A 27,311-nucleotide genomic window follows, 5' to 3' on the forward strand; every position below is an offset into this window, starting at 1 on the left:
ACAGGAGTCCAAATAATCCATTTCATCCAGGGTCTTCTGAAATTGTTACCCAATCACCTTCTCAACCACATTCTCTAAAAAGGGAAGATTAGAAATAGGATGTAAGTTGTTCAATATGGTTGGGTCTAGCTGTACAAGGTATGTGTTTATTTAAACACACACCTTTTTACTTACCTTCCATCCCCCTAAGCTTTGTAGGTTGATGTAAATAAGCCACCCAGAGTTGTTGGATATGAGATGGGTGGCAAATAAATTTTATAAACAAACAAACAAACAAACAAACCTTTGAAGGTTAGTCCTTATCACAAATAAAAGTCTTAACATTTGTAAAGTGGTTTACAAACTTTCCCTCCCTCCCAAAATTGTTGCATTTTTGGATTCAGTGCTGCCTCCACATGGTTGCTTCTCTTCTGGTTGTTACCAAGTCCCATTTTAAGCTCTAAGCCAAGTTCCAGATAGAAATCACATCACAATGGGTTACCATAGCTTGCGGTCCTAAGATCTGATTGCTTCTCACAGAGACAAAATTGGATGTGCAGGGTAATTCAAAACAGTTCACTCTCTCCTGCCAAATCCAGTTCAAGAAGGCCTCCAGCAGACTCCCACTTGGCCTAGACCCAAGCTCCAAGCACTCAGATTTTTCCTCCTCAAAATAAACCCACATAATGTATCCAAGAGCTTTAGTTATTGCATCTATTCATGTATCCATCTTCATGCCAACTTCATGCAGAAATGGAGGCTTGCTGTCTTTCCAAATTGCCTCTTGGATTTATTGCTCAGACTTTGAGGCAAAAATGGCAAAAGTACATAATATATATAGGAAACACAAAAGGCAAACGTGTACAATGTATGTTACTTCCTTTTAGCTTTGAAAAGTGGGATTAAAGTACCATTCTTCTTCAGGATTTGCAGCATTTTGGATCAAGGCATTGTTAGAAGCACCCTTACTATTCTCTTCTATTAGTTTTATTGAGGAAGAGGAAGGAAGAAAGGAAGAGTTTTATTGAGTCATGGTCTGCCATGTTTTCTGTATTCTGGAGTCAAGAGTAGAAAAGTCGATGATATGTTACACTCAAAAAAAAATTTTTTTCAGAAATTAGAGTTGAAAGATATTGGTACTGAAGCCCCCTCATAATCTCTATACTATTTATATTGGTCATGTTCATTCAGCTAATAATAACAAAGTTATGGTTCCGATGATAAGACCAACAAAATCAGAACTCTGAAGCTAGGGATTTCCTCAAAGAACATGGTTACAAAATATCGGCATGGTCAAAAGGGAAAACAAGTCTGAAATACCCTCCAAAGAGTTACTGTATTACAAAGTTAAACTTCCCACCCCAGTGCTATGAAATCGGCTATGTTCCCCAATAGAATAATTTGGTGGGCTTTCTAACAAAACGCCCAACCCTATAAGCTAACTGACAGAATGACCTTGGTTCCCAAAGGACCCAGAATTGTTTAGACTAACAATAATACTCTGCATCCCCTCCCTTTCTTGTGACAACCTAGAACGAGCAAGATGGCTTCAGCCAGGTTCGTTGTAGAGTTGGCATATAAGCAGCATCCAGAAGCACTGTCTTCTCAGTGTTCAGCCTAGCTAACAGCCCATGAAAAAATGATTGACCTTAACAGTTAAATGAGCATGAAGGCACACAAGCTTCTGAACATGAATGGTTAGGTAGAAAGTAATCAGCCCCATCCATCTCACTGCTCATATAACTCAAAACATTGATTTGGCCCCATGTGAAATTTTCTTCAGGATTAGAACAGTCCTTCATCCCATTCTCTAGTACTGTATATGTTATGAATCACTGAACAATTAAGAGGAAGACAAGCAGATGATAAGAGGTAATGATAAGATTTTTGAATGAAGTAGAAGTATATGGAATGCACTAGTCTGAAAACAATGGGAACATTGTGCATAAGGTGGCCATCTTCTTAGAAAGATAAATTTTGGAAGGCAAAATGTTGCTTTGTGAAGGAAAGAAAACTGCTACAGTCATATGCTATTTTTTAATGATTTTCTAAATGAGCTATTACAACGTTTCTTGACAATCACATGAAACAACATGTGCAGCTAAGGGAGGAATTGGCCTAAATTGCCTTTGACTTTAGTAATCCCAAGATATTTCAACATTGCTAAATCAGAGATCAAGGCCCACGACATAAAATTGATCATTAGAGCCAACAAATGTCCTAGAAACAGAGTCATATAAAAGGAGGAATAAATAATAATAATAATAATAATAATAATAATAATAATAATAATAATAATAATAATAATAATAATAATAATAATAATAATAATAATAATAAAGTTGGAAGGGACCTTGGAGGTCATCTAGTCCAACCCCCTGCTCAGGCAGGTAACCCTATACCATTTCAGACAAATGGCTGTCCAGTTTCTTCTTAAAAACTTCCAGCGTTGGAGCATTCACCGCTTCTGGAGGCAGGTTGTTCCACTGGTTAATTGTTCTAACTGTCAGGAAGTTTCTCCTTAGTTCTAGGTTGCTTCTCTCCTTGATTAGTTTCCATCCATTGCTTCTTGTCCTGCCTTCAGGTGCCTTGGAGAATAGCTTGACTCCCTCTTCTTTGTGGCAGCCCCTGAGATATTGGAACACTGCTATCATATCCTCCCTCGTCCTTCTCTTCATTAAACTAGACATACCCAATTCCAGCAGCCTTTCCTTATATGCTTTAGCTTCCAGTCCCCTAATCATCTTTGTTGCTCTTCTCTGTACTCTTTCTAGAGTCTCAACATCTTTTTTACATCGTGGTGACCAAAACTCGATGCAGTATTCCAAGTGTGGCTTTACCAAGGCATTGTAAAGTGGTATTAATACTTCACGTGATCTTGATTCTATCCCTCTGTTAATGCAGCCTAGCACTGTGTTGACCTTTTTGGCAGCTGCAGCACACTGCTGGCTCATATTTAAGTGATTGTCCACTAGGACTCCGAGGTCCCTCTCACAGTTACTACTATTGAGCAAGATACCCCCTATACTATACTTGTACATTTGGTTTTTCTTGCCTAAATGTAGAGCCTTACTTTTTTCACCATTGAATTTCACTTTGTTAAATAGTGCCCAGTGTTCAAGTCTGTCCAGATCCTCCTGTATCCTAAGCCTGTCTTCTGGAGTGTTGGCTATTCCTGCCAGCTTGGTGTCATCTGCAAATTTGATGAGTTCCCCATCTATCCCCTCGTCCAAATCACTGATGAAGATGTTGAAGAGCACTGGGCCCAGAACAGAGCCCTGGGGCACCCCCACTACACACTTCCCTCCATGTAGATGCAGTTCCATTGAGGACCACATGCTGAGTACAGCCGGTCAGCCAGCTATGGATCCAAGGCATGACCTACAATTGGGATGGCATGCCTTTCTGTGGTATGGGAAGAATAAAATACATAGATATTTTCAAAATCATAATAGGCACTTTTCTTAGAATGGGAGAAAATAAAAGCCAAACTTTATATTAAAATACCTGGATGGCTTTCATCAATGGAAGCGTTTGCTTACCCAAACCTGATCACTTGAATATGAGCCAATAGTATGCAGCAGCAGCCAAAAAAGCTAATACAATCCTGGGTTGTATAAACAGAGGCATAGAATCAAGATCACATGAAGTATTAGTATTGCTTCATAAAACCCTAGAAAGACCACACCCGGAATACTGCAATCAATTTTGGTCACTATACTACAAAAAAGTTCTTGAGACTTTGGAAAAAATTCAGAGAAGATCAACTAAGATGATCAAAGGCCTGGAGACTAAAACATACGAAGAATGGTTGCAGGACTTGGGTCTAGCTAGTCTAAAGAAAAGAAGAAATCAGGGTGACGTGATAGCAGTATTCCAGTATTTGAGGGACTGCCACAAAGAAGAGGGGGTCAAATTATTCTCCAAAGCACCAGAGGGCAGGACAAGAAACAATGGCTGGAAATTGACCAAAGAGAGAAGCAACCTGGAATTAAGGAGAAACTTCCTAACAGTGAAGACAATTAACCAGTGGAACAGCTTGTCTTCAGAAATCCTGGGTGCTCCATCACTAGAGATTTTTAAGAAGAGACTAGACCAGGCATGTCAAACTCGTGACATCACATGACGTCACGCAACGTATTACAACTTCTTCCCCATTGCCGTAATAGAGTGGGCACGGTTTCGGCGTGATGCATCCAGTCCGCAGGCCAGCAGTTTGATAGGCCTGGACTAGACAGTCACTTGTCTGAAATGGTATAGGTTCTTCTGCTTGAGCAGGGGACTGGACTAGAAGACCTCCATAGTCCCTTCCAGCTTCTATTCTATTCTATTCTATTCTATTCTATTCTATTCTATTCTATTCTATGTGCTAGTGTTACTTCAATTATTTCTCTTCCAGTTTGTCTATTGCAGATATGTCAAACTTGCGATGTCGCGCAATGTATTGGGACGGTTTTGCCATTGCCAGCAATGGGGTGGGCGCGGCTTCCAGATGACATGTCCAGCCTGCAGGCCGGCCCTTTGACACCCCTGGTCTATTGTGACTCTTCCCCCTTGTACAAAATATTTCCATATTAGAGTTTGATATACAAGTGATTTATGGTACATATTTATGTTCAAAAGACATTAAAGAAGTGTGTTTGTGGAAATATGTAGATGAAAATTTACTACTTACAATTTACTTCCATCCCTAATGCAAGTAAAAATGATCCCATGTGTTGCAGAGTATCGTGTGATCTCTTCTCCTAGAAGATTACTGGAAAGTGTGCTCTTCCTCCAAATTGCTATCCAAAATAAGAAGCAAATTTCCTCAATATCTTGAATCTGATAATATTTTAAGCACTTGTGATTTTATATACATACAAAAATAATTCTGGCTTAAACTCCATATGTTTTTTCATCATTTTCTGTAACCACTTACTTATTTGGCAGGGGAAATACCTTGATCATGAAGAAGAAACACCATTCTGAAGTGTTGATATTTTGGTCAGCATTTGTTCCTCTTCAAACTCAAATCCTGAGCTATTTAACTTTGCTTTCAAAGGTCTTCTCACCATAGGTCTCTTTTTGGTGTACCTCTTTTGCTGAGATGCCTCAGACTGGTTTCTCAAGTGGTAGTTAATACTTTTTTGGATTATATCCTTGAATCTATTTTCTAAAGCTTAAAACCCAAAGAAATGTACACTTAGTTTTCTATGCACATTTTACATATATGTGTATTTTCTTGCCTTTTTTTTTTTTTAAAAAAAAAAGAGAGAACTGCATTGAAACATTTGGATGTGCTCCTAAGGTTTTTGCTTGTTTATTTAACAGTAATAGAGAGGAGAGCACCTGGGGAGAAAAGTGATCTGGAGAAAGAATTCTTCTCACTCACACTTCTAGTCAAAGTGCCCATAAAGGCTTTCACAATGTGGAAGGAATCCAGTGATAGCATACTATGAAATTCAGTAGGAGAAGCTGAAGCTACTGAGGAGATGGAAAGATTTGTGTTTCAGTGTCTATCAAAATACCCCTAAAATATTATTATTTATAAACTAAAGAGTTGTAGCAAGCCTTTTTGATTTTTCCACCTCTTACCAAAGGACAATGGTGTCCCAAACACCATTTGTTTATACTAAGTGTCTCTTCTTGATTGTGTTATGTTAAAATTGAAAAAAGCACTGGATGATTACATCATTTCATTGTGTTTTCTGAATAACAATGGAGGGTTGGTTTTTTTCAAATCCTTTAATGCAGGTGAAAGAAGGCAAGGAACCACTATCTTCTGCTTGAATTTTCTACCAAATCTGTGTAGAAAACTAGAGAATCTGTGTTTCTTTACTGTTTTCATATACCAGTCCAGTATCTGATTTTTTTTCATATAAATGATGCTGCACTTCAATGGTTAGATAGCCTAGACATGGGTACCTGAATATAGTAATATTTTTTAATATTTAATATTGTTTTTAACTTAGATAAAATATCAATATACATTGCAACTCCATATATAATATGCCATATACTAAATAAATAAATCCAATAAATCTTTATTTTCAAGAAGATGTGCTAGCGATAATATAGAATTGACAACAATGCATTTTTTAAATTTCACCATAGAAACTTATGATCAGTCATATGCTCTCCAGAGTGATAATAGATTTGAAGGGACTGGATTGAAGCCAATTGCTAGAATCAGGAAATAAATTAAATGACAATGCAATACTGATTATCTCTCTCAAGTTCCCCACTGAAGCCTGGTGGACTATATTTCTTGCTAGTTTTTGCTTTATTTTAGAGAAATGAGGAAAAACATGCACATCATATATAGAGAGAACTGAACCCTGAGCATCCCCTGCTTAGGTAACTCTAGAGTGGAGAAGGATCATTTTGATGTAGCATTACTATTCAGCATTATCAAAAAACAGAGGCTGTCCTTTTTTAATTAGAAAAAGGTGGTGTAAATCATACTGTGGAAAATCCATTTTGTAATGTTATTTCTTTTTCATAAGTTTAGAATTTATGAGTAATGTGGTTGATTTGACATCATTTTTTTCTCTGCTTGGAAAGATATTTAAAATGAGATTATAGGCATTCATTTAATATTGCTTTTTTGATATGAGGACCTGGATTTTTTTCCCCATTTTTCCCCTCTTGCCAGGCAGAAAGATTGCTGAAATAAACTTGTCTTTTCCTGAAATGCTTTTTTTCCATAGCTAGCTCTTCCCTAAAAAGTACTAACTGCATGTCAGGCAGGACATTATACAATAAATGTTATTGGAATGAGATGGCAGCAACCAACAATCTTTGCAGTATCTCTCTTTTGCTCGTTCACTCTCTCTCTTGCTCTCTCTCTTGCTCTCTCTCTCTTTCTCACCTTGTGCTTCTGGAAGTTTATCAATGTCCCAATATAGTCTACAGCTCTGTGATCTTAATTAGTTGATTAGAATCCTCCCTTAGTCTGGCAACTGCTGCCTGAAACTGACCAGACCTTAATCTTTGTCTGCCTCAGAAACTAAACAGGGCTAGAGCTGGTTGTTGCTTAAAATACAATGCAGACTAATGTATAATAAGGCAACAATTTTTGAATCAACATGTCATAAATGGGCAATCCTAACGAATAAATCCAAAATCCAGGGTCAGGGTCCATGACTACTATGGGATTGAAATTTGGCAAAGTTGTGATCACTTCAGTGCTGCCACAATGCTCCCTGTCAGCTTCTTACAAGGAAAGTCAATGAGGGAGCCAGTAGGAAGTCAGAAGTTATTACTGCTCCCACTGTTTTTTTGTCCCCCCTCTCTCCCTCCCCTAGACATCATTCTATTTCACTGTTTAGGTAAGGAAATATCTCTGAAATGATGACCCAATGGGTCATGGGTTGTCTAGTCTCATGTAATGTTTTACACAATCCTATACATAAATACTTTAGATGAAAATGTATCTTCGCGTCTTTTTTTTTTAAGCTTAGTTTACTGGATACATTTTAAGCTTTCCTTGAGAATAAATTCTTGGGTCCACAATATTTATGCTTAATTTGTTCTATGGTATATGTTATATATACTTCCCTAACAGTTTCTTTTGAAATTTAGTATAGCCATATTTAATTAAAAATACAATTAAATAACATAAACTGTTGCTATCTGAACAATACAGAAACACCTTTCCCTGAAAACATCCCTGAAAAATAGATACTGTGTATGCTCAGAGTTTTCCTTCAGAAAATACTTCTCCCTTCTCTCAGAAGGGAGACTAAAGTTCCATTCACTGATATTCTAGACTCCTTCTGTACTGAAATAATTACCTTTGTCATCACCATATTCTCACATCTATTGCACAAAAATGTCATGGCTGCCACCTTGTGACCATCCAAGTTCTTGCAGTCCTGATCTAAAAGCCATACTCAAATCTTAATTAATAAAAGATCTTTTAATGTTAGGTCTATAAACCTTTTACATGGTTTATGGTAACTTTAATACTGGAAACAAAAGCTAGAAAATGAGCATAGGTATGATGCACTGATTATATTCTGAGTTCAGTAATCTCCAAACTATAATTCTCAATTAGATCAACCTTTGAATGGCCCAGTAAAAGAAAATGACAATTGACATCGAGATCAACTGTAGAATTGCCAAGGCAAGTTCTGCATTTGGCAGACTGCAGACTAATGTGTGGGACCGCCGTGGAATAAGCCTTGCTACTAAGCTTAAAGTTTACCAGGCAGCAGTGCTAACTACCCTGATGTATGCTAGTGAGACCTGGACAGTGTACAGGAGGCACGTCAGGCAACTGAATTATTTCCACATGACTTGCCTTCACAGAATTCTGAGGATCCGGTGGCAGGATAAGATACCAGATACAGATGTCCTCTCCAGAGCAGGCCTATCATCAGTTTACACTCTGTTGATGAAAGCCCAGATGCGCTGGGCAGGCCACGTTGTAAGGATGCCAGACCATCGCATCCCTAAACAGCTCTTCTATGGTAAGCTGTCTCAAGGAAAGTGATCGCATGGGGGACAAAAGAAGCGATACAAAGACACGCTGAAAGCATCTCTCAAGCCCCTGAATATCGACACCATCTCTTGGGAATCTTTGGCGCATGATCGACCGACATGGCGTACCCTTGTTTACCAGGGTTACCAGACGTATGAACACAGAAGGACAATCTTGGCACAAGAGAAGCGAGCACTCCGTAAAGCCAGAGCTGCAAATGCTGAAGCAATAGTGTCCACTTTTCTCTGTTCAGTATGTGGCAGAACATTCCGTGCTAACATCGGTCTTATCAGCCATCTACGGACACACCGTTGATGGCCCATAATTCATAAGATGTCAATTCTTCATCGAAATCGATGTACGAACAACAAAAGAAAGTATATTTTTTCCACTAAAGGGGGTGCTGAAGAGCTTCTTTTTAGCAGCTGTCTGAAAGCCTCTGAAGTTCAATCATCTCTTAACTTTCATTAGCTATCAATAGTATGTTTAGTCTTCACTGGACAGTTTATAACTGGAGCATTTCTTAGGCATATTTTCTCCTTAACTGTGTGTTTGTTTGTTTGTTTGTTTGTTTGTTTGTTTGTTTGATTGGTTGATTATGTGCCATCAGGATGGTGTCAACCCCTAGCAACCACATAGATTTTCTCCTTAATAGTCTGTCCCTAATCAGATCCTTCAAGTCTTCAATGATGCACCTACTGCCACTGTTAATGAGTTCACCCACCTTACTGCTGGTTAACCTCTTCTTCTTTTCTTTCCCTTTATTAGAGCCTTCTCCAGAGAACTAGGTTTTCACATAAAGTGAAGGGTACTTGGATAGTCATTTGAAACTAGAATTCTGGGTCAAGTCTGTGTGTGAGGAATTTCTCAATTTTTTCCCCACATGGGTGCTGCCAGTATAGCAATATCACAAAACAATCACTGCCACTAGATATTCAATATTCAACTGATATCTGTCTTGCTTGTTTATGGCTATAAAATCTACTCCCACCAATATTATTTCTCCATTTACCTGGACAAATTTGGAAGAGGACAACAAACATAGCAACAAAGTATAGAATTTTCATGGCTGAACCTCTGGCAAACTATGGTCTTCAGAAAAGATGTCAAGTCAGAGAATTTATGGAGAATGAAGTTAGAAACTTTCTTAGATGGACATAATGATGAAATTTATTGCATAGGTTACTTATTAATAAGTAACTGCTTTTAATGATGTAGAATGCCTGTTGACTATGGGCTGTTGATTTTATGTTTCAAATAGTGACCAATATATTGCATAATGGTACATCTAAATATTAGGTAATTTGAATGACATCCAAGTCACATCAAGTTTTTATTTTATTTATTTATTTGATTATTTATATTCCTCCTTTATTACTTTTATAAATAACTCAAGGTGGTGAACATATCCAACACACCTTCCTCTTCCTATTTTCCCCACATCAACAACAACACTATGAGGTGAGTTAGATTGAGAGAGCCACTGGCTCAAAGTCATCGGCTGGCTTTCATGGCTAACACGTGACTTCATCTCCTGGTTTCTTTACTTTCTAGCCTGGTGAAAAATTAAGGGAGCTTACAAGGATGTGTGCTAATCATACAGAGAAATTACCCTACATAAGCCCCCTTTATATGGATATTTGAATGCATGGAGACTTATAATAAATGAAGGCAATGAATGGAACACCATCCCCCCCCAGGTTTTTCCTATTTATTTAGTACTTAGTACTTCACTCTTTTTTAAACCCCAGCTCATAGAATGTTTCTTCGTGACATTTTGTCTGTAACCTGGTACTTCAGATCTTCCAATGGTGACTCCTCACCACTATAATTGAGTCCATCAATCCTGATTCAGATCATCTTTTTTCCTTCTACCATAATGGCCCAGTAGTTAGAATGCAGCATTGCAAGCTAATTCTGCTGACTTCCAGCAGTTCAATTCTCACCAGCTCAAGATTGACTCAGCCTTTCATCTTTCCAATGTTGATAAAATGAGAACCCAGATAGTTGGGGACAATATGCTGACTCTGTAAACTGCTTAGAGAGGACTGTGAAGCACTGTTAAGCAATATATAAGTCTACATGCTATTGCTACCTTTTCCAGGATTAGAGCCTTCTTCAGAGTGGTAGGTTTTCATATAACATGCTTGAAGTAACATAATTTGAACCAGGTCATTTGTGCCTCAAATGATTAATCTGTTTTGTTTCATCTGATCATCCATTTGTTCAGAATTTTTTTAAAAAATACTTTTAGTTAGTTATTTGTTAGCTGCTTATTTTATATGTACACAATTATAAAACAATTTTTATCTTAAAGAAAAAGATTTTTAAACAAAGATTTTTAAACAAATGTTAGCCACTTTTAGTGTTAATACTAAAAATTGCATACAGTAATACTCTTGTCTTGTCTTTTACTGGAAATAGCTATTATTATTACTTTTTCTAGAGTGCTTTCTCTACCTAACCTACAAAAAAAATTGGTCAATCACAAAATGAAGTAAGTATGTCAAAAGAGGAAGGAGGAAAGATGATAATAAAGATAAAGAAGTCAGCAAGATAGGTATTTTCCTGTTAGCAGGAAGGTCAAAAGCAGGTTAAGACACATAAATTACTTGAAATAAGATAATACATCTTGAGAAACAGTAGGAAAGTTCCATGGCTTTAAACCTTCGGGGAGTGACTGAAGGGATTGCTCAATACAATATTATACATCTGTTCAGGGGGAGGGAAATGACCCATGAATTTAGAGCCCATTTATACAGCCCTTGGGTTATAATGTAAATTCCATTAACAGTTCCAGACAATAAATTACCAAATTGATCTAAGCCTTCAATTATTTCTTTATTTTCACAGAAGCTAGTCATTTTGGCTTTTATCTACATAACTAATGGAAGGAAATAAAGTTCAGGAGAGTCAAGAGACATGCAAGTGTCTTTCTGAGTTGATTGTCCAGGTCAGCTATGAAGTCCTGCAGTAAAATGTGGGGAGATCTCCAATTTCCAATTTTGAAAATTAATGAAGATGGGGTTTTGTCAGGCTTTGCCTCTTAGGCAGACTTGAACTATTCAGGCAAATGCAAAAGCAATCTAAGAATTTCTAAGCAATAATCCCTGAAGAAAGTAGGAAGACATAATATAGTTCAACACTGCCAGGATTCAATGCAGTGCTTTCCATAGGGTGATCAAAATAGATAACGTGGTCATCATAATTATAACCCTGCACATGTGGTATCTGTCTCAACTGCCCCTGTGGAGCTATTGGCTTTAAGAAACAGTGCTCAAAAACTCTAAGTTTTGGTTTTCTTTTGCAGCTGACACAGTGGACTATTTGGCCCCTTTCTTGAGTTGTGTTGACTCAGCTTCATCAATCATTGATATCTGTAACTGTCAGATTTTCTATCATGCTATTTTTCACTGACAGCAGGAGAACTAAGTCACAGTTTTAAGCCTTATCAAAGATTTAATAAGAAACAGTTCTTTTTAGGTGAATACCTCTACATGTTTTGTATTTGCTATCTGTGTTTTTATGATAGTGTATATTATTTCTAGGAAGGAAGGAAGGAAGGAAGGAAGGAAGGAAGGAAGGAAGGAAGGAAGGAAGGAAGGAAGGAAGGAAGGAAGGAAGGAAGGAAGGAAGGAAAGCTTTTGGATTTCAACAATTAAACTCTGGAGCTTCCTGATCTTATCTCTATCACTTCCTGATAAGGTTCTGATCAAGTCCACACTTTTGGAGGAAGTAAGTGTCTCAAATCTTTTCACTGAATGTAAAATCAATTTTGGCATGGAAACTGCGTTGTGGTAGACTCTCACCAGGAACAATCTGGAAAAGTGTGGGCCTGACTTCACCATCAACATTGGATTTGAGCAGCAGAGTTTTCAGTAATCCTATTTCTTCAGTAACATTTCCAGATAGCAGTATTGCTTAATGCTTGATCTCATGGCAGTTCTATTTTGATCACTTACAGAATTTTCATCTTATCTGCATGCTATTAAAAAAGCTATAATAAATTCTTGAGTGAGATCATTTGGAGTTTAGAGTAGGTTTGTGACATTATTTCTGTCTGTCTTTTCAATGAAATCTAGGTAGATTACATTGACTTAATGTCAAACTGCACATTTGCAAAAGTTGGAGAAATGTAATATCCATTCTAATACTCCAAAAGATTCAGCTGAATACAAGACTGTGGCCCTCTCAAACAAGACTGTGGCAATTTGTGATGGCCTATGCACCTGAAGAAGCATTGCAGGGGAGGGGCAGTTTTAGCAACACAGAGCTTCCCCAGAGAGAGACCCAGATTAAGAGACTGCATAGTCCTGTGCTGGATGGGGGAGGGGAGAAGGGATTCAGGGTAGTCACCCACCCTATGATCTCTCAGAATATATATAGTAGGTTAGAAGTTTATAACTTTAGTTTGGCAAAATACTGTCCATTAGTTGAATCCAAATAAAGGATGGGATTTGATTGGATCTTGCTGTATCAATTCTGGGATTCAACCTGACACCAGTAAGCTTAAAACAGTAGAAATGAAACAAAATGCCAATGATTATAGAAGATGGTGGGGATGGGGAGATAACATTCAAATCCACTAGTGAATACTTTGAATGCCCTCGCTGAGTGCCTGGCAAAACAATCAGGTGTTCAATACTTTCTTGAAGGCAGAGGCAGAAATGCTGGGGCTGTGTGGATTTTTGGAGAGCAGAGATCAGGTGTAGCACTTTTTTCTTCAACTTGCCAGTTCACCCATACTGATATTTATATTAGTTATAAATATATAAATATAGATTCCTTCATATATATTTATAACTGATAATGTAGAATGAAAGAATACTTAGACCTCCTTACATTCACCCCCTGCACTGAACCAAACTTGGATCTTTCTCACCTACTCTTTAGTGGTCTCCCATGGCATGTCTAGATTGGCCCCAAGATACTGGCTAACTTTCCAAACAAATCCTGAGAGCTACTAGCATTTCTTCCATGAAGAACTTTCCTGACAACTTTTAGTAGAAGATAGAAACAAACTGGCATAAGCCTTTAAAGAATAAGTACCTGGTTAATGAATAGCAATTAGTTAAATAGAGTTTTGAGCAACTCAATGTACTTCTCTGCCTCCCACATAAAAGAGCTAGCCAACCATGAAATGAAGCATGTCAAAAGAAGAAGGTGAAAGCTTGATAATGTGGATAAAGGAGTCAGCTGAATAGGTATTTTCCCATTAGCAGGAAAATCAAAATAGAATTAAACTAATATAAAGTAATGTGTGTTCTGAAACAGTAGGAAAATTCCATGGTTTCGAATCTATATATCCATGATTGAAGTGATTGCTTAATACAGTATTATACATTAATTCTGGGGGAAAATGAACAATGACGCAAGAGCCCATTTATACAGCATTGTTCTCGGGTTATAATGTGGTTGCTATTAACAGTTCAAGGTAATAAATTATTGTTCTCTCATGGTCTCCCACAGCATGTCCAGATTGGCTATGAGACACTGGTTTATAGTTCCAGTCAAATCCCGAGTTCTAGTAATATTTCTTCCACATAAATCTTTTCTGACAACAGCTGGTAGAAGGTAGAAGCAAACTGGCATGAGTCCACAAATAATACGTACCTGGGTAATAAATAACAATCAGTTAAATGGTGTTTGGTGCGCTGTTCTGCAAATTTTGGAAGTCAGGTATCAGATAAGAATAGAGAAAATAAGACTTATTATTGTTATATAGTTTGTTGCATGGCCAACCCAGATATTTCGACTGGATTTAGCATTTTTGTCCACCTACTGACTCTTTCCAAAGAATCTGGAAAAGGCAAATGTTGTTTAATAATATTAAAGGTAATGTTGCAAAATGTAAGCCGTTCCAAATAAAGCTCTTTTGTAACTGACTGGTGTTGATTTTGTCAATGCTGATAGTGTTTAAGTGGTGCTCCAGATATTTTGGAATGGCATCCAAGGTGCCTATTACTATGATACTATCTTTGCTTTCTATTACCACAGTCATTCTATTTGCAGGTTTTTATACTTTGTGATTTTCTCCAGTTTCTTTTCTTCTATCCAACTCCACTATCCAGATTTTTTTGTCTTTCTTATCAACAAGTATAAAATCTGGGCAGTTAAGTGACAAATGTTTGTTTGTTTAAATTCTAATTTCCCAGAGCACTTTAGCTTCCTCATTTTCTACTACTTTGTCTATTTATTTATTTGTTTGTTTGTTTGTGTGTTTACTTCCTTACTTCCTTATTAAATTTATATGCCACTCATCTTCCAGAATCACACAGATCATAAAAAGATAAATAGGAAAGCAGTTAAAATTTTAAAGCAATGCAATTTTTTTTTAAACAAAAATATGTGGAAAACCACCAGTTCTTGCTTGCAAATATTCCAATGCACCATTATTTATTTATTTAAATTATTATTATTATTATTATTATTATTATTATTATTATTATTATTATTATTATTATTATTATTATTATTATTATTAAAATACAGATAATCTCCAATTGAATTCACAGTCATAACTAAAGACCTAAGAATTAATAAGGTAGACTCGGAGGATGTAGGTAGTTCCAAGCAGGATTATTTTTCTTTTCTGACACTAGGGTGTTCACACCTGATAAATTCAAAGTTTACAAATATCGAAGGAGTCCTTTAGATACTGTTCCAGAGGCTTTCTTTTTTCATACGTTTTCAACTTTGATTTCTAAATTCTGGTTTTTCAGTTTTTTTTCTGATTGCTTTACCTCAATCCTAGCAGTATCCACTATAACATCACCAATGCACCAGATTTCCTTTTTTTTAATGTTATATTAGGAATGTTATAAATAAGGTGGTTGCCTGTTTGGATTTGAAAGTCAGGTAAGATCTTAACCTGCTCCTTTTCCAAAACCTTTTCAACTTGAGAGTCCCAGGGTTCTTGCTGCATCCAAACCTAAAACTCTGACAAAATTTCCAGTGAATAATTTTGGCAACTCAGTCTTATACAGTAGTTTGTGAAATTTTGCTACAGCCACTGATCAAATGGTCAATTGCTTCATCTTTTTCACTACAAAGTTGACATTATTGCTCATAATGAATTTTCACTTTCATGCAATTAGTCAGCAAAGTTAGTTCTTGAGTCACTAAAATAAAGCCTTTCACTTCTTTCTTTATCACTTCTGATATTATCATTATTATTATTGTTGTTGTGGTGGTGGTGGTTGTGGTTGTTTGTGGCATAGCGAGTGAGATGTTTAGACTGAATTTGACATTGTTGTCCACCTTCCCAAGGACCTGGAATAGGCAGATGTTTGTTTCATAGTGTTAAAGCTATTGTTACAGGATATAAGCTATCCCAAGTAAAGCTGCCTTTTGCAATTGACTGATGGTCATCATTTCTTTGTTTAGTTGTATTTTAACAAACTAGAACAAAGGGGGCTGTTGTCTCTTAGTGTAGCATTCTTTAGGAGATAGTGGCTACAGTTTCCCCATACACTTAGTCCCATAAGAAGCTTTACAGGGCCAAGGCAATACACTGGGCATTGTAAATAATACATGTTCTCTTTCTTCAGAACTCAGAGTTTTTATGAAACTTTTACTCAAGTACCCTTCTTCTCATTTTTCATCTCTAAGGACAGCAAAATTTTGAGACAAGAAGCCAAATAGACAAATAACACTTTACATGAAATTGTAGGACATAGTAGGTAGGTCCGTCAAGGAAACTGATGAAGCCATGCCTACCTATGATTATATTTTCATATGTTGTCATCCCAGACTTGGAAACTTTCTTCATTATTTTACATAAGATAAAACTATTTTATGTTTTCTGTCTCAACAAGAGCAAGAAAAAATGTGACTAATTTTCAGCACAATTGGCCACAAAAAGATGCTTGAAAACAACATGAGACTCTTAAGCTATATCAATCACCTCTTTTTGAAACTTACAATAGGAATTAGCTTTATCATATAAGTATCGTTATTCTTCTGATTTCATATTCTTCTTATGCATTTTACAGTACATAGTGATTATCTAACTTTCTGAGTATCTGTAATGCAAATAAATATCAGCCTGAAACTGTCCTCTGTGGAATGAAGGCCTTTACAGCTGAAGACAGTGAAATGTTCATAAAATGACTGTCAACAGATAAATGTTTCCAATCTAAGGTTGGGAGAGAATCACTGGCCCGACTGTTTTCCATGCCTAAGGGATGGCTGGATCTCTTTACTCCTAGTCCAACACTTTAACTACTACCCACACTGGCTCCCAGATATGAGTGGGGAGGAAAACTTTAACAGAATAACAGATATGGAAAGGTATTCTAGCCCAACACCCTGATCAGGCAGGAACCATTTCAGATAAATGGTTGTCCAATCTCTTCTTTAAAGGTTCCAGTGTTGGAGCATCCACAACTTCAGGAACAAAGTTGTGCCACTACTTTGATAGCTTTATTTTGGGAAATGTGCTTATTTCATCTCAGGGTAATATCCAGATGCAACAGGCTAAATAAAATCCTACCACCTATTCTTCAGAGACAGCTAGAGCAACACAAACTGTTGCCTGTCAACTGTTTCTGTTTTCTTGGTTGGTTTTCCCAGAGCCAAACTCTGTTGTAACAATCAACAGGACAACCAAGAATATTTGAGCAAAGTCCTATATGATCTATTGTATAACAAGAGCAAACATTTGAAAAATCTTCCTCTTAACCAGTCGTGTGAAGCAATGATAATATAATAAAATAGAGATATATAGAAATCCTTCTATTTAATGAGCCACACCAACATTAACTAGGAAACAGTTACCACAGCTGAGAACATTTTATTTATGAATGTATCTTTTGTGTTCTTTGTGGACTATGCAGAACCGCTTTTACAGGAACAGCATAGTTTCCTACATGAAATGTGCCAACTTAGATCAAATATCAGGGCCAAGCCTTTACAGGAATAGAATTAATAGTTGCCAGAAATATAATAGAATTAAAACTTAAATATCCCCACCTATTTCACCATATATTTTCCACCTTTACTTCCTGGTTATTTAGTTCATTTGTAGAACATTTCATGTTGTGTATCGATTCATATTTTTAAACTTCAGTGTTAGTCGTTCAGCTACATACTCTGAAATTGTGAGTGATTTTATATGATTGTCTAAAGCTCAGTCATAAGATAGCATTAGTCTTCTACTTTATTAGACTGTTGGGTTGATATAAATCTTCTTCTTTGCTTCTATCTACTTTAACTTTACCATAGAGAGCCAGTTTGGTCTAAGGTGCTGTTGAAAGAAAAATCTTCATCAGGGTCCAGTTCAAGCCGGGAATAAACAAAATGGAAACTGCTTTAGAAAAAAAGTTGTAGTTTATTGAAGAGCGGAGCCAGACAGAAATGTGGCTCTGAGGAAGCTGACCACATGTAGCTGGGAGTGGTGGGTTTTTATACCTTCTTGGGCTTTTGTGTTTGGGGTTGTTCTTCCTGTTCCTGTGGCTTGAACTTTGACCTGAGCTTTTGAGCATATCCTTTTGGTACTTTGATGGTGGTGGGTTAATCCTATTATGTCCTAAAGCTCATGTCTTTAGAGTTTGGGTGAGATATGTTGATTTTAGGGGTCTTTGTCTTTCTAATCTTATCAGCTTCTAGCTTTCTGGCTCCAACCTTTCTGAATAGGATGATCAGATCTGCATTTCTACAGACCTGGCCTCTGCCTAGTTTCTGCTTGGGGCTATTAAGGAAAACTGGGCCTGCTTTTCTGCCTTTAAGATCCTTTGGGGAAATATAATATTCTGCCTTTTAATATTCCCAAAATATTTCTTTCTCTGGGGGAGGGTGCTGTCATCCTACAGTGCTGACCTAGAAACCAGAAGACTGAGTCCTAATCCTGCCATAGGTATGAAACACTGCTGGGTGACTCAGGCCAGTTACTGTCTCTCAGCCCAAACCATCCAAGGGGAAAGGCATATTATGTATGTTCCCTACCTTGAGATATCTATAAAGTAATAAAGGTCAAAGAAATATCTAATATAAATGAATAAATATAAAATAATGAGACAATCACTCACTTTTGTAAACATGCACATTTAGTATTTCACAAAGAACAATATTTGCTTTTTCAAGTGAACTTTATTTACAAATCTAAAAAAATGTTTTTTGCTATCAAAATTTGCAGGACAAAGAGGCATATGATTAGGAATAAGCTTTACCCTGTTTGTATACAGTTATATGATTAATGGGATTGGCTAAGCACTTAAAAATTACTTAGGCTTAAATGACAGATATATGACTAGGAACACTGAGAAAAGCAGATAATTTATTTGTATTTTCTATGTTTGTCTACATAAAGAAATATGTGTTGTGTTTCTGAGCAGTTTTCAATATTTACTGGAATCTTGGCCTTTTGTACTCTCTCTCTCTCTCTCTCTCTCTCCCTCCCTCCCTCCCTCTCTCACTCTCCCCCCTCTCTCTCTCACTTTGTCTCAATACAGAATACAGAATAACAGAGTTGGAAGGGATCTTGGAGGTCTTCTAGTCCAACACCCTGCTCAGGCAGGAAACCCTATACCATTTCAGACAAATGGCTGTCCAGTCTCTTCTTTAAAACTGGAGGTGTTGGAACATTCACAACTTCTGGAGGCAGGTTGTTCCACTGGTTAATTGTTTTAACTGTCAGAAAATTTCTGTTTAGTTCTAGGTTGCTTCTCTCCTTGATTAGTTTCCATTCATTGCTCTGTCATCTCTGTCTCTGTCTATCTGTCTCTGTCTCTCTCTCTCTCTCTCTCTCATCTTTGTATAAGAAGGAAGAAAAGAAAATATTTCCCTAAGCAGACTTGCTAAACATGTATGATTTTTTTCACAATCTCAAAATCTATCTCTATAAAAGCAAAGAGAATTTCAGTTAATTTGATTGTGAATCTTACCAACTTTCTCTGATTTTTTTACTTATGCTGGAAATCTTGATACTTTGGACTTTGTTTATTAATTAATTACACAATCAGTGTTACCTCCTAATCTGATAATTCAGCATTCTTCAGTAAAGTACCTGAAGCTATGGCTACATGTATGTATGAGTATAAATATGTATTTTTCTGTTATATTTACAAAAGGATTATTATTTTTCCTACTCCTAAACAATCAGCTGAAAACTGTATTATGTAGTTGGCTAGAAAAGCAAACCTAGTTTGGTGCTTGAAATACTGACTAAGCTCAGAAGCCAATTAAAATGATACATTTGGATAGCAAATGGTAGAAGGAGTAGTATCGTATTTCTTTCACTCTATATTTTCATTGGGAAATGCCTGAAGCACCAGTCTTTGGAATTCAATTTTTGACAATTAAAGATGTGTGTAGGAAAGCCAACCCTTTGATTTGGAACCATTTGAACACTTCAAAAACAGGAGAGTTCTGTATATGCACAGAGTCACATTTACAGTAAGTAGTAGTACATAGCCCCTCCATTTTGACATATGGAAACTGAGGTTAGTTTTCTTTGTCAAAGCTTTTTGAAGGGGTACTATCAAGATAAACTACTCTTTTAAAACTCTGAAAACCTACCTTCTGGTGTATATAGACCATTCTTCTCAAATCTCTGAATGCAATTTTCAACCTTCTATGAACCTGCTTAACATTCTTTTATACCCAGGTATGGGATGGGGAAAAAACAGACAAAAGTGGGAGGGATCTGCTAACACCCTCTAGACAAAAGCAACCACCATAGATGAAATTTGGGCTTTGTCCACCTTTCGGTACTAGAAAAGGTAAGAATTGGGAGATGGAAGCAGACTTTCATATGAGCTGGGGGCATCTCTCAAGGGAATAGCAGTTCTCTTTCTTTGTCTGTTTAGCCTAACCTTCAGTTTTTCATCATGGAAGGCAAGCTTTTATATATTTCTCATTTCCTATAACTGGTAAGAATAGAATGATGTATAAAGATGTCAGAACAGGGAATGGAATGAGACTTATTAAAAATGGAGATAAGCTTTTTCCAGGAATGGTAAGATTTAATATGTTAGTTTTTCTTGTATTTTTGGATTGTTTCTTCCCAGGTTTTGGCTGCGTGATTCTGGAGATTGCAAAAGAAAAGTAAGGGGTGCAGGGCACCTGCAACTCATGGATTTCTCATTCTTGCTCAAGAGTTTGATGTTTAAGTCTTAGATTGACCATTAGAAAGAGACTGATAGATAAAAATAATTTTACAATATTGTGAAAATCTCACTGATATTAGTTTTATGCAGTAAGGGAACAAGGTTATTGGAGAGACAGAGTGAGAAAGAAGGAGTTTGACTCTTATGCCTTGTTATACTCAGATTGCCTTAAAGGTATAACACCCAGGGATGGCAAGTGGACATGGAAGAATGCAAGAAATATATCTGAACAGATTGTTTAGAATTTATTTTCCGTGCAAGTATCAGATTGACTTGAGAATGGGATAATGTTATTACTCTACCTCAAAATATGATTTAAATGCATTTATTAATTTCCAAACATTCTGTATTTTCATATGTTCATTATTTTATTATTTTATATCCTGCCTTTATTTTTTATAAAGTTTTTATTTTGTTTTTATTTTTGTAAATAATTCAAGGTGGCATACCTAAAGCTCCTTTCTCCTCCTATTTTCCCACAATGAGAACCCTGTGAGATAAATTGTTGGTGATCAAATCTGTACAATAATTTTTGAATACACCATCAATCCACCAAACCACCTCCCAACCACCTGTCCATTCTTTTCCAAAGTTCACTAAAATGTTACTCTTTTCAAAGAAAAGAAAGGTTTCCAATGAAAGTGTAGAAAAGTGGGACTTGCAGGGGAGGTGTGCTTAGGTCCAATTTATGAGCAAGAATGAAGGAAGTTCTTGGCTGCTTCATCTGCTGTTGAAATCAGCAAAGTTCTGGTTATTTCCAGATAGCAGTATTTCTGCATGTTTTCCGGTCTTTAAATTTTTGAATATTCTTAGGCACAGTAATTTGAATATATGCTAAATAATCAATACAAAATGTCAGCTTTGGTCTGCAGCATTCATAGGAGAGGGTAAAAAAAACAAAAACAAAATGGCAATCATGACAGATTTCTGTCCCTGTAGTATGTGTGACTTCTATTGATTTGCAGACATATATCTGTGCTTACAGCATCCTGGACTCTGAATGAATATGAAAGTGGTATAGATGCCTGAGTCAGTCTTAGATGAACAAAATTGGACATTGTGCATTGAGAGATGGAGTTCAGCAGGACAGGCTGGTTGTCCAGAAGCAGACAAATTATCCAAAGGATTCTGTCTGCAGAAAGAAATAGGTTCTTCCATTTCTAGTTCAAAAAGTTAGGGAAGCCATACATACAGATGCATGCATACCAGCACATAGATAAAGATATTTTGTAAGTATCTTACAGATATAAAAAAATAAACAAATAATAGCATCACGGGCAGAAAGAAGGCATGCATATCATTTGCAGGGTTATTAAAAGTTCTTTGAGAGAAATAGTAAGGACTTTCAGTTACTCCTGACAATATACTTTTCAGGTTTGCAATAGTGGTAAATAACTGTAGCTCGGATGTCAGATGAGGGTGAAGGTTCGTTCTCCGAGCTTGTGGGTTGGTTNGTCTCAGTAACCCTAGTTCTTAGATGCACTAAATTGTTTGGGTAGAAGTGAGCATCTTCTCCTGGAGCCCTGATTTGTTCATAGTTGTACTTCCAATGAATCAACAGGAGTAGATGTGGATCCTGGAAATGCACCACAGAATTCTAACATGTTGCAGGGGAATCAGCATCTGTTCAGATAATCATTATAATTTTTTTTTGCATGGATGTCTGTGGAGATTCTCAGTTATCCAGGTCATAGTTGCCTCAAAGATGGTTTTTCAAAAGGCAGCTGGACTGTTTTTTTCCTTGAGGAAGAAGAAGAAAACATTTTGCTTCTCAACCAAGAAGCTTCAGAACTGATGACACTTCTTGGATGAGAAGTGAAACATTTTCTTCTTCCTCCTCAAGAAAAAAAATCCAGTCTAATTGCCTTTTGAAAAAGCACCTTTGAGACGTTCTGCAGGGATGGTGTTCCTATGAGAGAGTTGGGGAGAGGTTGTGGTTTCAGTCTGGATCAGGACAGCAGTTCTCACTTTTGCTGAAAGAAAGATCTGCCTTATTCACCTTTGTCAATGAGGATACTAACTCTGTATTTCCCAACAGGAATACTTTCGGTCTGTGAACGTTGAAGTTTTTACTTGATTCATCAGCCATGAAGATCTATCACCTTTTCTTTTTGACTCTCTTTCTGAAAGGTGTAGTTGGTCCAGGTACAAAAATGAGCAATCTTTAAGCACATTGCAATGCAATATATTACATTAATACATTAATATAGTCATAGTGTGTGAGATGGAATTATGCTAGATGTCTTTATGAAATACTTTAGGTCCTTTCAAAGTGATATTGTAGATATGCTGAATATGCTTGTAAATAATATGTAAAGTATCCATGTTAGCATTTCTTTATTAAGTAAAAATTTTACAAACTCATGTATAAACAAGGCCCACACATACCACATACTGGACAGCATTCACTTTTGCACCATACTCATTATAGTTCCCTGTTTAATGTAGAGTTGTAGGTAGTTCAGAAAAAACATCTTAACCACTGTGCAAATTTTGGAGAAATAATCACCAAACTCATAAACCATGCTAATATTCTTTCCAGTTTTAGCAAAAAAAAAATCCAGAAATGATTTCTAGTCACTAATAAATGTAGTCATTGGCTATTCCCTAATCAAACAATTCCATTTTGCATTTCTGCAAATTCTGTTATCTTCACCAACCATTCCTTCTTTGTGGGTATTTCAAAACCTTCCCACCTTTTTACATTTAATAATCTACCAAACTCCCTATCTTTCCAACTTCTCTGAGAGGAGCAAACTGACATCCAGAGAACCAGGGGCTCACTGCCTCAACAACAGCTCATAATTTCCCATGGCTCTATATCAGCCTTACAAGATAGTTCAGACAAAAAGCACACCAATACTAAGTCTGAGTTTATTGTAAGCTGACATTAAAAGAATCTTACAAGTCTCACCCACCCATAGTCTTTACAGTCCAAGATACTAGGGAGGGTCTCTCTTCTGAGATTTGCTGCACCTCTAAGGTCATTCCCACATACCATAACATTCCATTGGAGTTGGACAGCTAATAAATTCAAATAATATAATAATTGGGGGGTCCTTGGTGCCCTCTGAGCTTGGTTGTTTTTTTGCAAATGTTTCATTACCCTCCATTAGTTCTAATACTAGCATTGATGATGTTACCACATGTGAGTAATGAAATGTCGGCAAGAAAACAACCAAACTCAGAAAGTACCAAGGGGTCCCTCATATCAACCCTGAGCTACAAATATTTCCCTTGAAAATAATAATGTAAATCATCAATAATACATTTTTAATTTTCAATGGGAAGATAATCTCACACACATACATATGCAGGGAATATACATACATACACAAAGGAAGAGTCAATACAATACACTGGTTGTTGCTGTAGATATAGGTTATTTCTGTAGATATTTCTTAGATATTTCATCCAGAATCATGCTTACCAATGTGTTATATGTGAGATATTTTTATATATTTGTATTTATATATAATGCACAAGGGAGTTTTAAATATATATATTTAATTTTTCATGTAGATCCTGCTGGAGGTCAACTTGATTGTCAATATCGTTTTGATGGTTTCTGTTCCCCAAACGACCTTCCCTGCCCTGACTGTTTTGTTTCATATGGACAGTGTGAATTTGGCTTCCAGTGCTGTGCCAAGTAAGTCAGTTTTCCCAGGGTACAGAACACAGATCTTATGGATCAAACAAAATTGTTATTTGGTATTTTGCATTTACACTTTCCAATCTCAATTTTAGACTATGTTTTAAATTTATGGTTATTTCAATTCAGGCATCAATATTGCACATGTAGCAATAAAAGAGATCCATATTAATTTACACACTATAATACACCTAGCAAATTAGTATTAATTGTCTACATACTGCATTTACTCCAGATTAGCATTAAAGACATGTCATTGAAATCTGTGCTTTTCCTGCTTCCTTAGTCTTAGACACAATAGGGACACGACAGATCACTGTCTAGCAGATTAGTGGGCATAATGGAATATTACTTGTTCTACCCTGTAAAATTCAATAAGATACAAGAGATCGTCCTTGTAATTTTCTCTTTGTAGACTATATGCTATTTTAGCAAAGGTATATGATAACATGTATAGTATTCAGATCAAATGGCTAAATGCTCTTTAGAAAAAAGAGGTCTTCAAAGGCATCCATTGCAGAATCCTTAACCTTTTATTTTCCCCTTAATTTCATGGCAATTAAAAAAAATCCACTCATGTAAATCAACCTACAATCAAACAACTATCAATTATACATTTAATTAACATATATCCTAATCCTTTATGGGCAGCAGTTAAGATGCTGGGCTTGTTGGCTGGAAAGCCAGCAGCCCAAGTGTGAGACCTGAGTAGGGAGCTGGCATCCTTGCCCCTGGCGTCCTGTCAACCGAGCAGTTCAAAAGCATACAACTGCGAGTAAATAAATAGATAAGTTGATAAATTGGTACCACTTTGGCTGGAAGCTAACAGCGCTTTGTGACATCATTCTTGCCACATGACCATGGAAATGTCAACGCTGGCTCAATGGCCTTGAATTGGAGATGAGCACTACCCCCTATATTCAGCAACTATTAGCGGAGTACAATCCGCAAGGACTACTTTACCTAGTCCTTTATACCTACAAAATAATTTTCAACTTGAAATAATTTATTCCTTTTCTAATATACAGATCAAGTTGGATTCCAGAGTGTGAATATGCAACTTCACCTGCTGAAAGTTTTTTTCCTAAAACAACAACTTCACAAATATTTTATGATGAAACCGAGGCAGCCAAATAAACTGGTGTGACAGAAATTCTTGTAAGTTGGTGTTGCTCAAATTAAACATAGATATTTTTCTTCCTTAGTTCTGATTAGTATTGTATATACTAATGTTCAGGGTAATAATTATAACACTAGATAATCTGTGCTGCTGGGTCATCAATATTTCCTTACCTAAAGAGAGAAACAGAATGACCACAGTCATGCAAAAGAACAGTGGAAGCAGGAGTGACTTTTATCAGCTTCCACACTGAGGAGTTTCTTTGGGTGAAACTGACAGGGACCATTGAAAATAATTTCTTTCTTCCTTCCTTCCTTCCTTCCTTCCTTCCTTCCTTCCTTCCTTCCTTCCTTCCTTCCTTCCTTCCTTCCTTCCTCTTTTCTTTCTTTCCTTCATTTCGTTTTCATTCTCTTTTTCTCCTTCCCTCCCACCTTCCTTCCCTCCCTCTTTGTTTCTATCACCCTTCCTTCCCTCTCTCTTCCTCCTTTCTTCCTTGCTTCCTTTTCTCCCTACATTTCTCATTAACCATGATATCAATTACCAGTATTTTATTATTCCCATAGTGGCAGCTATAAAAAAAATGGCTGCTCATGTCGACCAGATGCTTCCCAAGCTTTCATCTTGCCCTTGTCGGCTTTATTTATGCCTATCCTATATTGTTATTTAAATTATTATCAGAATCTGCTGGCTTTATATTACCAATATGACTATGGTTATTGCAACTAATTTTCTTCTACATTATTTTTCAGTTCCTGCTAAGTAAAAACATCTGAGTATCCTCTAACAGTGGATGGAGCCTTTAAAGATTAATTTAATTCCCCAAAATGTTGGTTCTTATGAGTTGCTGAAACTGGTATGCATTAAAACTGATACTTTCCATACTTCATGGTCATGCTTCAGTTCTCCATTCTTTCTGCCGATCCTTTTTTTTCACACTTTCAGGAACTATTCCTCAAGAGAAATCCATGCATTCTAAAAAATATGATGGACTATATCTGGGTAAGAATGTAATAACCATGTTAGATGCCCCCCAGGTTCTGCTGTGCTGCCTCATCATAGTGGGCAGTATTCTTGGGCGAGATGAGCAAAGAATACCAGGAGTGTATGTCAAGAGTGTATATTCCCAGCAGGGTTATCCAAGGCATGAAGGTCACCCAGCTACACAGCTCTGAAGATCACTTGCCAGGCATCAAAGATCAGGCCCATGTATGAAAGTCCAATTAAACCAATTTATTGCTAATCATGCCTCTGCATGGAAAACCTTTCAACTAACAGTTAGCACCTGCTTGAAGTTAAATGAGGGTCAATGGAATTCAACAAGGGTTAGACTGAGTTCACTTGTGGCTACATAGGGATTCCTCTTTTAACTCTGCCACCAGGTTTTAGCACTCCTTCTCCTACACCACTTTAGTAACAATACTGGCCTTAGCCATGAAAGCCAGATGGGTGACTTCGGGCCAGTCACTTTCTCTCGGCCCAATTCACCTCACAGAATTCTTGATGTGGGGAAAGTAGGAAGAAAAAGGTGTGTTGTATGTTATATAATACTAGACTGAAGGCTCCTCAGATGGTACTCAACATACTACTGAGGATCTTTTAGAGTAAATGGTGTTTATAACATGACTCAATTAAAGCTTTTGGGGCATCTTGATCCTGATGTTGCCATACAGCAAAGAAAATCCAGAATTACAGTAAATAATGTGTAACATAAGAAGCATGAACAAAGGAAAGTACAACACAATGAAAGATGAAATGAAATTACTACAAATAGACATCTTAGACATCAAGGAATTGAGATGGACTGGAATTGGACAATTTTGATCAAAACATTACTCTGCTTTTTACTCAGGACATGAAAAACAAAGCAGAAGTGGTGTTACTTTTATAGTTAGGAAACTGAAAACAAGAACAGTGCTTGGCTACAATCAAAAGAATGTTAATGAGACTTTGTGGATAACTCTTTAATATGATAATCTTTCAAGTTTT

At 36.8% G+C, this 27,311-nt stretch overlaps 2 long non-coding RNA genes across 3 annotated transcripts in view; one reads left to right on the forward strand and one right to left on the reverse strand.

Annotated features, from left to right (window-relative positions):
• LOC107293198 overlaps window positions 1–20,072 on the reverse strand; it is a 38,506-nt gene extending 18,434 nt beyond the window's left edge. The window contains exons 1-2 of the long non-coding RNA XR_003810555.1: window positions 19,964–20,072; window positions 4,655–4,763 (exon numbers count right to left, since the gene is read on the reverse strand). This is a non-coding gene — a long non-coding RNA (uncharacterized LOC107293198). The remainder of the gene's footprint in view (window positions 1–4,654; window positions 4,764–19,963) is intronic.
• LOC107293187 lies at window positions 19,698–26,209 on the forward strand. 2 transcript variants are annotated; one of them, XR_001549014.1, is made up of 5 exons: window positions 19,698–19,840; window positions 22,592–22,698; window positions 24,076–24,202; window positions 25,234–25,363; window positions 26,075–26,209. It is a non-coding gene; the product is annotated as an uncharacterized LOC107293187 (long non-coding RNA). The 2 variants fall into 2 exon arrangements; XR_001549013.1 differs by lacking the exon at window positions 19,698–19,840 and adding an exon at window positions 20,085–20,166.
• The last annotated feature ends 1,102 nt before the right edge of the window (window positions 26,210–27,311 follow it).

The sequence above is a fragment of the Protobothrops mucrosquamatus genome, unplaced genomic scaffold (assembly GCF_001527695.2).
Source record: "Protobothrops mucrosquamatus isolate PMUCROS unplaced genomic scaffold, P.Mucros_1.0 scaffold_173, whole genome shotgun sequence".
Taxonomy (NCBI): Eukaryota; Metazoa; Chordata; class Lepidosauria; order Squamata; family Viperidae; genus Protobothrops; species Protobothrops mucrosquamatus.